We start from the raw sequence: 11,032 nt of genomic DNA, 5'->3' as shown, positions 1-11,032 counted from the left end.
AAGCATAATAACACAACATCACTTACATCAGGGGTGTCAAACTCAATTTCATGGAGGGCCGCATCAGCATTGCAGTTGCCCTCAAGGGGCCGGGTGGGTATGGCCAGGGTGGGCGTGGCCTACTGGGTGGGCGTGGCTAGAGTACGTATGGCCTACTGGGTGGGCGTGGCCAGCTCTACATCGTTGGCATCAAGGGTGCCTATGGGGGCCTGGGCAGGAGTGGGACAGATCTGGGGGTCTCTGGCAGGAGGAGGGTCTCTGGGCCAGGGCCAAGGCAGTGGGGGCCGTTCCCTCACTGTTTCCAGGATAGCTTCGCGGGCCGCATGAAACCACTTCCTGGGCCGGATCTGGCCCCCGGGCCTTGTGTTTGACATGTCTGACTTACATTAATAACCCATTGTAATGAGGAACGTATGGCATAGCAAACTCCAATAGGACAACTATAGGCCAATGGCAAATCAATCAGGTCCAGTCCCAACCTTTTATACCCTTTCTCGTTCTAAGACTGTAGTCAGATGGTCCGCTGACTTTTGCTGACTTCTGCTGACTTTTTACTGGTTTTTAACTGACTTTTGCTGACTTTTTACTGACTTCCTGCTAAACATAAAGGTAAAGATAAAGGTAAAGGTTCCCCTGCACATGATTGCTAGTCGTTTCCGACTCTAGGGGCCGGTGCTCATCTCCGTTACAAGCCAGCGCTTGTCCGAGGACGTCTCCGTGGTCGTGTGGCTGGCATGACTAGACGCCAAAGGCACACGGAACGCTGTTACCTTCCCACCGGAGTGGTCCCTATTTTTCTACTTGCATTTTTTACGTGCTTTCGAACTGCTAGGTTGGCAGGAGCTGGGACGAGTAACAGGCGCTCACTCTGCTACGCGGCACTCGGGATTCGACCTTCTGATCGACAAGCTCAGCATCCTAACCCACTGAGCCACCGCGTCACTGCTAAACATATACCCATCCACATTGGAACCCGCGTCCATCCGCTACTTTCAGGTCCCTTTTTCTTTCTGTTCCAGTCCTTATGTTTTAAATATAGACAACACTACCTACTTTGCAATTTAAATATTGCGCCAAGCTCAGCAGATTACAAATAATACGTTCCTACAATGTGAAACATTACAGAGTTCAAGTCACAGCTTTGGCTTAAATCCCTACTGTGGGGCCTATCTCAGGTTTGCTTCAGTCTCATCTGGCTATATGAGGAGGGGGCTATACTTTCATCTCCCACAATCCCAATGTGGACGAAGAGGAGGAGGGGGGTAGCAATCGGTGGGCTTAATTATTTTGGTTAGGTTCTCAGGTTCTCAGCCCTGGAGCCAATTTTGCTCCAGGGTGGCAACGTACCTCCCTGGATTGTATGTCCGGCCTGCAGATGGATGATTCTGTTTCTTTGAGGATAGAGTCTCCTATTACCAAAACTCTCCTTTCTTGTGTGTGTGTGTGTGTGTGTGTGTGTGTGTGTGTGTGTGTGTGTGCAGTCTGGGGTGCTTTTCTGTTTATCTGTAGTGTGTTTGTTGATGTGGCTTTTTAAGGGATATTTCGGAGAAGGGCGGGATATAAATGGAATAAAAATAAAAATAAAAAAAATAAGGAAAAACGGCTGGATGATAGATTAAATAGATGGAAAACCAAAGCTTTGCATGGACAACATTTGAAAAACATTGAAGGAAAATGTGATAACAACTTGACATGGGCATGGCTTAAGATGGGAACCGTCAAGAAAGAAACGGAAGGCTTAATACTGGCTGCTCAAGAACAAGCACTGCAAACTAATGCCATGAAAGCAAAGATACAAAATTCTACTGACAATCCAAATTGCCGACTTTGCAACGACAAAGTTGAAACTGTTTCACATTTAATATGTGAGTGCAGCAAAATTGCACAAACTGATTACAAAGCTAGACATGCCTGAGTTGCTAAATTAATCCACTGGGCATTGTGTCAAAAATAAGACTTGCCTATGTTTGAAAAGTCGTGGGAACGTAGTGTGGAAAAAGTTGTGGAGAATGAGAGGGTGAAGATCTTGTGGGACTTCCGAATACAGACAGATCGCCATTTGGAACACAACACGCCAGATATCGCAGTCGTAGAGAACTGAAGTGTACACTTGATTGATATCGCTGTACCAGGAGATGCCAGAGTTGAAGAAAAAGTACTGAAAAAAAAATTACGAAATACTGCGAGCTGGCCATCGAAAACTGCGCGATTATGGATGAAATGTGTAACAGTGATACCCATTGTCATCAAGGCACTGGGAACGATGTCCAAAAACTTTGCAAAACACATCAAGAAATTGCAACTTCCTGCAATAACTCCAGCAAAGCTACAAAAAAACCTTGCACTACTCTGAACATCTGACATTTTAAGGAGGTACCTGGTTGATACCTAGGATGCTGGCAGCAACCTGTGTCAACCATCAGTGCCAGTCAATTTGAGTGTTCAGTTGACTGAGTTTCATGTAATAATAATAATAATAATAATAATAATAATAATAATAATAATAATAATAATAATAATAATAATAATAACAATAATAATAATAATAAAAATAAAAATAAAAATAAAAATAAATATGAGTCAATTGCAAAGTGTCTGAATTTTGATCACCTGACCATTGGGGATGCTGCAACGGTCATAAGTGTGAAAAATGGTGATAACTCATTTTTTTAGTGCATTTGTAACTTCAGACAGTCAATAAATAATAATAAAATAATAATAATAATAAAATAAAATAATAATAATAATAATAATAATAATAATAATAATAATAATAATAATAATAATAATAAAAATAAAAATAAAAATAAAAATAAAAATAAATATGAGTCAATTGCAAAGTGTCTGAATTTTGATCACCTGACCATTGGGGATGCTGCAACGGTCATAAGTGTGAAAAATGGTGATAACTCATTTTTTTAGTGCATTTGTAACTTCAGACAGTCAATAAATAATAATAAAATAATAATAATAATAAAATAATAATAAAATAATAATAATAATAATAATAATAATAATAATAATAATAATAATAATAATAATAATAATAATAATAATAAACAACTTGGAAGAGACTTTGGAGAGACTTTGTCCCCCCTCATCCTTCTCTTCATTAAACTACACAGACCCAATTCCAGCAACCGTTCCCTATATGTTTTAGCCTCCAGTCCCCTGATCATCTTTGTTGCTCTTCTCTGCCCTCTTTCCAGAGTCTCAACATCTTTTGTACATTGTGGTGACCAAAACTGGATGCAGGATTCCAAGTGTGGCCTTGTACAGTGGTATTAATACTTTACATGATTTTGATTCTCTCCCTCTGTTAATACAGCCTAGCACTAGTATGAGGAACAACAAATGCCCTCTTCTCTTTGTTTAGCCCACCCTAGGACATTAGCTTTGATGTCCTGGGTCTAACCAGAAAATGAGAATTTATCCAGCATGGCAGTTAATATTATGACCCACTGAAAGAATAAATCAACACAACCGTCTCTTGAGTCAGTTGGAGTCGTGGTGTCAACAAATAAATATATGAGCCAGCCATGTGCTGCAGCTGCCACAAAAGCCAACACGGTGCTAGGCTGCATTAACAGAGGGATAGAATCAAGATCAGGTGAAGTGTTAATACCACTTTACAATGCCTTGGTAAGGCCACACCTGGAATACTGCATCCAGTTTTGGTCACCACAATGTAAAAAAGATGTCGAGACTCTAGAAAGAGTACAGAGAAGAGCAACAAAGATGATTAGGGGACTGGAGGCTAAAACATATAGGGAACGGTTGCTGGAATTGAGTATGTCCAGTTTAACGAAGAGAAGGGTGAGGGGTGACATGATAGCAGTGTTCCAGTATCTCAGGGGCTGCCCCAAAGAAGAGGGAGTCAATCTATTCTCCAAAGCACCTGAAAGCAGGACAAGAAGGAACGGATGGAAACTAGTCAAGGAGAGAAGCAACCTAGAACTAAGGAGAAACTTCCTGACAGAACAATTAACCAGTGGAACTCCTTGCCTCCAGAAGCGGTGAATGCTCCAACACTGGAAGTTTTTAAGAAGAGACTGGACAGCCATTTGCCTGAAATGGTATAGGATTTCCTGCCTTAGCAGGGGGTTGGACTAGATGACCTCCAAGGTCCCTTCCAACTTCTTCTTCTTCTTCTTCTTCTTCTTCTTCTTCTTCTTCTTCTTCTTCTTCTTCTTCTTATTATTATTATTATTATTATTATTATTATTATTATTATTATTATTATTATTATTATTATTATTTCGTAAAATTCAACATCTTTTCTTGACTACAATTAACTTTTGCCAGCGCTACCAGTAGTAGACAAGTAGACCGACCACCTGGGTTTTTCCCTCACTATCTGGGAAGAAAAGGATTTGAAAATAACCAAATTAAAAACCATGAACTTTACTAATGGGTAAACTACAAGGGGGGGTGGTGGTGGAGGGATTCAGAAACCATAAGAATTCATCCCCTTGTCACGGATCGCTGTAAACTGTGCTTGTGAGAGAAAGCCAGAATCCCAGTTTAGCCATCTCAGAAAAGCTGCTTTCAATGCGTTAAATTTTGAAGTGTTCTCAACATAAGCCTGGTTGACTGTGAAAGTTTCTCTGCAGGATTTGTGGCTCACTGTTTCAGAAGACCTGACCTAGAGGCACAATCCTCCATTCTCAGTCAAATTACAGAGGCATACTCTGGATTTTAACCAGCTCCTCACATGCTTTATTTCTCAACCTTGCCGAATTGAACAGGGGTGGACTGCAATCTGGGGATTTCTAGGAATAGCAGAATAGCAGAGTTGGAAGGGACCTTGCAGGTCTTCTAGTCCAGCCCCCTGCTCAGAGACCATCTAGTCTCTTCGTAAAAATCTCCAGTGATGGAGTGCCCATGATTTCTGGAGGCAGGCTGTTCCACTGGTTAATTGTCCTCCCTATCAGGAAGTTTCTCCTCAGTTCCAGGTTGCTTCTCTCCTTGGTCAGTTTCCAACCGTTGTTTCTCGTCCTTCCCTCTGGTGCTTTGGTGAACAATCTGCCCCCCCCTCTGCCTTGTGGCAGCCCCTCAAATACTGGAACGCTGCTATCGTGTCTCCCCTATTTTTTCTTTTCTTTAGACTAGCCAAACCCAAGTCCCATAACCTATACCATTTCAGACAAAGAATTGTCCAATCTCTTCTTAAAAGCTTCCAGTGTTGGAGCATTCACAGTTTCTGGAGGCGTCATTCCACTGGTTAATTGTTCTCACTGTCAGGAAATTTCACCTTAGTTTTAGATTGCTTCTCTCCTTGATTAATTTTCATCCGTTGCTTCTTGTCCTGCCTTCGGTTGCTTTGGAGAATAGCTTGACTCCCTCTTCTTTGGGGCAGTCCCTGAGATATTGGAACACTGCTACCATGTCCCCCCTTGTCCTTCTTTTGATTAGACTAGACCAGGGTTAGGGAATGTTGGTTCTTTTATGACTTGTGGACTTCAATACCCAGAATTCCTGAACCAGCCATGCTGACTCAGGAATTCTGGGAGTTGAAGTCCATAAGTCATAAAAGAGCCAAGGTTCCCTACCCCTGGACTAGACATACCCAATTACAGCAACTGTTCCTTATATGTTTTATCCCCCAGTCCCCTGATCATCCTTGTTTCTCTTCTCTGCCCTCTTTCTAGAGTCTCAATATCTGTTTTATATAGTGAGGACCAAAGGTGGATGCAGGATTCCAAGTGTGACCTTGTTGTTGTTAGCTGCAAAGTCGTGTCCAACCCATCGCGACCCTATGGACAGCGTTCCTCCAGGCCTTCCTGTCCTCTACCATGTTCTGGAGTCCATTTAAGCTCATGCCTACTGCTTCAGTGACTCCATCCAGCCACCTCATTCTCTGTAGTCCCCTTCTTCTCTTGCCCTCAATCTTACCCAGCATTAGGCTCCTCTCCAGTAAGTCCTTCCTTCTCACTAGGTGGCCAAAGGATTTGAGTTTCATCTTCAGGATCTGGCCTTCTAAAGAGCAGTCAGGGTTGATCTCCTCTAGGACTGACCAGTTGGATCGCCTTGCAGTCCAAGGGACTCGCAGGAGTCTTCTCCAGCACCAGAGTTCAAAGGCCTCCATTCTTTGTCGCTCAGCCTTTTTTATGGTCCAACTTTCACAGCCATACATTGCAACTGAGAAGACCATAGCCTTGACTATACGCACTTTTGTTGACAGGGTGATGTCTCTGCTTTTTAGTGTGCTGTCTAGATTTGCCATGGCTTTCCTCCCAAGGAGCAAGCGTCTTTTAATTTCTTGGCTACACTGCCCATCTGCAGTGATCTTGGAGCCCAGGAAAATAAAATCTGTCACTACCTCCATTTCTTCCCCATCTATTTGCCAGTAATTGAGAGGGCCAGATGCCATGATCTTGGCTTTCTTAATGTTAAGTTTCAACCCAACTTTTGCACTCTTCTTCTTCACCCGCAAGAAGAGGCTCTTTAGTTCTTCTTCACTTTCTGCCTTACCAAAGCATTATAAAGTCATATTAACACTTCACATGATCTTGATTCTGTCCCTCTGTTGATGCAGCCTAGGATTGTGTTCTGTACCAGCCTGCTCCTGGCCCTGCAGAAAAGGCAGGGACAACCCCTTTTACAAGAAGGCAAGAGGCTGGAACTAAGTGCCAAATTTATGGATACAAAAGCAAACAGAACAAGACACGAACCATGAAACAGGAGCTATTCAAGCGGTTGCCTTCAGCAAACCAGCCCTCCCACGCATTCCCCTTTTATACAGTTCAGGGCGTGGCTTCTCTCTGCCTCCTTCCGAGGTGCCCCATTGCCTTCCTCTGTTTACTCCTGATTGACTGCCTCCTGCATCGGGCGTCCTTGAACAGGGCCAGCTGTGGGTCATCTTCATCCACGCTGTCAGGCTCACACAGCTGGGTCTGCGTAGTGACCAGATGAGAGGGGCCTGGCTGAGGGCTCTCATCATCAAGCTCTCCAACCCCCTCAGCAACCTCTCCAACACCCCCCTCCTCCTCCTCCTCTGAATCGTCCGACCCAACTGCCAAACCCACAGGCTGACCCTGAATCACAACAGATTGCGTTGGCTTTTTTGGCTGCTGCTGCTGCATACAGCTGGCTCGTATTGAAGGGATTGTCCACTAGGACTTCGAGATCCCTCTCACAGTTGCTACTATTGAGCACCTATACTATATCTGTGCATTTGGTTTTTCTTGCCTAAATGTACAGTCTTATTTATTTCCCCCCACGATTGAATGTCATTTTGTTAGATAGCACCAAGTGTTCAAGTCTGTCACGATCCTTCTGTATTTTGAGCCACACCTCTTCAAGTCACCAAGGTTGTGTAACCTTTTGGGGCACCATGATGCTCTACCAAAATAAGGGGGTTTCTTGCAAAGCTACTTTTTAATTCTGCTCCTGTGTTGAGAGTAGAGATGCAACTTTCTGTTCTTCTGTGATCTGTGTGTAGGCAACATCTAAGATGGAGAATGACCAGATCCCAGATGCAGAGAAAACAAGCCAACGTGAAATTTCTTTACCCAGTTGGTCCTTGACTTACAGCCATTCATTTAGGGACCGTTCCAAGTTAAAACAGGACGTATGACTTGACCTCTCACTAACAATCATTGCTGAATCCCTATGGTCACGTGATCAAAATCTGGGCAATTTATAACCAGCATGAATTTAGGATGGTTTTGGATCACATGATCTCCATTTGTGATCTTCCCAGCTGGCTTCCTACAAACAAAATCAATGGGGGAAGCTGGGTTCGCTTAACAACTGCTTCATTCACTTAAGAACAGCAGGGATTGCTTTAACAACTGTGGTAAAATGGGTTACAACTGACTTAAAAACTGCCTGGCTTAGCAACGGAAATGTTGGGCAGTCAGTTGTGGTTATAAGTACAAGCAAAGTCAACGGGGGTTAATGCTTCATCCCCTTAACCGCAATGATTTCTTTGACCACTGTGGCAAAAAAAGGTTGCAAAATTGGGCGCAACCCACTTAATATCCGTTGTACTTAGCAACAGAAATTCTGGCCCCTAATTGTGGTTGTAAGATGAGAACTACCTGTATAGGCTTGGGCAAGACTGAGTTTTGAAGACACACTTGGTATCCTGAATTTCAAAGACACACATAAAAATTTCCAGAAAACCTTTATTATGTTTTGATTTTGTCAACACAGTATATATAGACCTTGATGGTTGCAAATCAACACATTGAACCCCACAAATAAAAGCAAATAGGTTTGTCCCAGGATAATGTTGCAAGATCCAATCTGGGTTGGTTCATGGTGGAGCCCATCTTCAGAGAACTTCTCTCTAACAGAGTGTGTGTTGTTCTGTGTGCAGTGTTTATGTGATGCTGGTTGTATGTGGATTTTTAGATGTTGATTGGGTGTATTGATGGCTGGCTATTAAGTGGTTGGCTGTCATTTGCTAGTGTTGCCCAGTCCTCACCTTCTAAGTACTTGATAAGCTGGTGGTAAATGAGTACCCCTATTGACCATCAAGGGGCCTGTTTTCCAGGCTTCAATCACTTCCCCAGCTGTTTTTGTGCCTGCTCGGCCAACAATCTTAGCTTATTGCCCCATCAGTAAGTTATTCCTTTGAAAGCCCAGTTGAAGTAATTTCCCTAGCTGTTTTTGTGCCTGTTTGGCCAACAATCTAAGTAGCTGCAAAATTGAATGTGTCCTTGTTCATTGTAGTGTGAGGCTACCAGTGAGTTTGTGTCTCCTCGAAGAGTCAGATGAAGAGACAATGAACATGGACACAGATTCAATTTTGCAGCTTTTAAGATTGTTGGCCGAGCAGGGACAAAAACAGCCAGGGAAATTACTTCAACTGGGCTTTAAAGGAGGAACTTATTGATGGGGCAATAAGCTACTAAGATTGTTGGCCGAGCAGGCACAAAAAGAGCCAGGGAAATTACTTCAACTGGTCTTCAAAGGAGGTACTCAGAAGACTAAACTATCTGGTCCCAGCAACCGACCCAGATTTGGATCCTGCACAATTAACCCCACAATCTCCCAAGCAGGCCTAAAACTCAACTGCTCCTAACTTGGGCAGGTTAAGGTGATCACCTTTAAAAGATGCAAGTTGGCTGCCTGTGCAGGCAATGTTGCACCACAGCTCTGATTGCAGAACAGCGTTGCAAAAACTCTGATGAAAGTTCTAATGACAATTTATGCAACTTGCCCTTCTATGGAATTAGCATTTGGAAATGCAGTAAGATGAAGACATGGTCCTAGGAATGATGTTGGCGCCAGCTGACCCAGTGAGGTGTCTTTGCCAGTCCAAATCTAATTAAGTCTTCTATAGGTATCAGATCAAAAGTTTCTTTTTTTCCTTTCTTCAGCCCTACAGCCTTCCATTCATTAGGGCTGATCTTGCTGTTCTTTCAGCCCACGGAATATGGTAAAAACCCATGACGAGGAAGTCCATCCAAGTCCTTTCTCAAACGATGTAAATTGTATGTCAGTCTTTGCATGATGAGATCATGATGGGTGTCCTTGACCCTCCTACCCCCTCCCCAGTCCCTTGGATACACACGATACAGTTATGAATAACATCTCTTTGGCTTTATTCAGAAGAACAGGTGGCCCAACCATTTCTGAAGATGGCCCATCTTCCGCAGATCTGAAGAAAACTTTCTACTTGATTTTGTTATTTGGCTGGAGTTCCTTCTTTAGCCTTTCGCTGCTGAGTTGGTTAGTTTTCAGCCAGGAGTGGACATCTTCGGGGATTTCAGGAGAGTCTATCTGCAATTAAAACACACAATCAAATCACACAAATTAATGGATGGAGGACCTAAACAGAGGCGTGCAAAATTGGAGTCCAGGTGCTTCTCACTATTTGGGGAAATGTCCATGTTTTCCATAGAATTATCAGCTACTTGTACGTTTCTTTCTTGGCGCCATTTTAGAGCTGGAATTTCCAACAAAGGGAAACAAGACTCCGGGGGTCTTGTTTGGAAGAACAGAAGCCAAGTAGAAACACTTACAAACACTCTTATCCCTTCCTTTCATTATAAAGGGGACGTGGGGTTAGGGATCCAGCACCAAGTTCAAATCTACGGGTAGTCCTCAAGTTACGACGGACCTGAAAAAGGGGACATATACGACCCATATACAAATTTCTAGTGGCTGCACGTTGGGAGCTCAACAACACAACTGTGTGGAATTCACTTAGCGACCACTTCAAAAAAGTGCATAAAATCGGTTCCGTCACCAACCCATTTTACAACCATTATGCAGGTGCCATTATGGCTGTAACTTTGAGGACCATCTGTATAACATTCTAAGATTTTGTTAAAGGAAAAGTCTTCATCAGGGTTCAGTCCAAGCCGGGAATAAAGAACATGGTGACCGCTTTAGAAAGAAAGTTGCAGTTTATTGAAGAGAAGAGCCAGACAGAAAGATGGCTCTGGAAGAAAGGAAGAGTGAGCACATGTAGGGAGTGGGTTTTTATACCCTCTGGGGCTCTTGAGGTTGTTTCCTGTTCCTGTTTGAGGCTTTGTATTTCCTGTTTCATGTACTTTGACCTGAGTCTGAGTGTGCCCCTTTGGCATCGGTGGGTTAATGCTATTATGACCTGTCTTAGAGTTTGGGTGGGATATGTAGATTTTAGATGTCTCTGTCTTCCTAACCTTCTAGCTAGGGCCTCCAACCTTCCTGAATGGATTATTTACATCTGCATTTCTACAGAGCTGGTTTCTGCTTGGGGGAGGGAGAGTTGGGGCTATTAAGAAAAAACTGGGCATGCTTTTCTGCCTCTTTAAGATCCTTTGAGGAAATATAATACTCTGCCCTTTTAATATTTCCTTCTCGGGGGGGGCGGGGGGCTGACTTTCCACAATTTAAATACAGAATTATGGTTTGAAATTACCAAAGGGGGTGAAAGGAGAAGAGGAGGAGGAGGAGGAGGAAGAAGAAGAAGAAGAAGAAGAAGAAGAAGAAGAAGAAGAAGAAGAAGAAGAAGAAGAAGAAGAAGAAGAAGAAGAAGAAGAAGAAGAAGAAGAAGAAGAGGAGGAGGAGGAGGAGGAGGAGGAGGAGGAGG

This window comes from Vipera ursinii (genome assembly GCF_947247035.1).
Source record: "Vipera ursinii genome assembly, contig: scaffold_242, whole genome shotgun sequence".
In the NCBI taxonomy this organism is placed as follows: Eukaryota; Metazoa; Chordata; class Lepidosauria; order Squamata; family Viperidae; genus Vipera; species Vipera ursinii.
Note: the sequence above shows the minus strand (reverse complement) of the source record.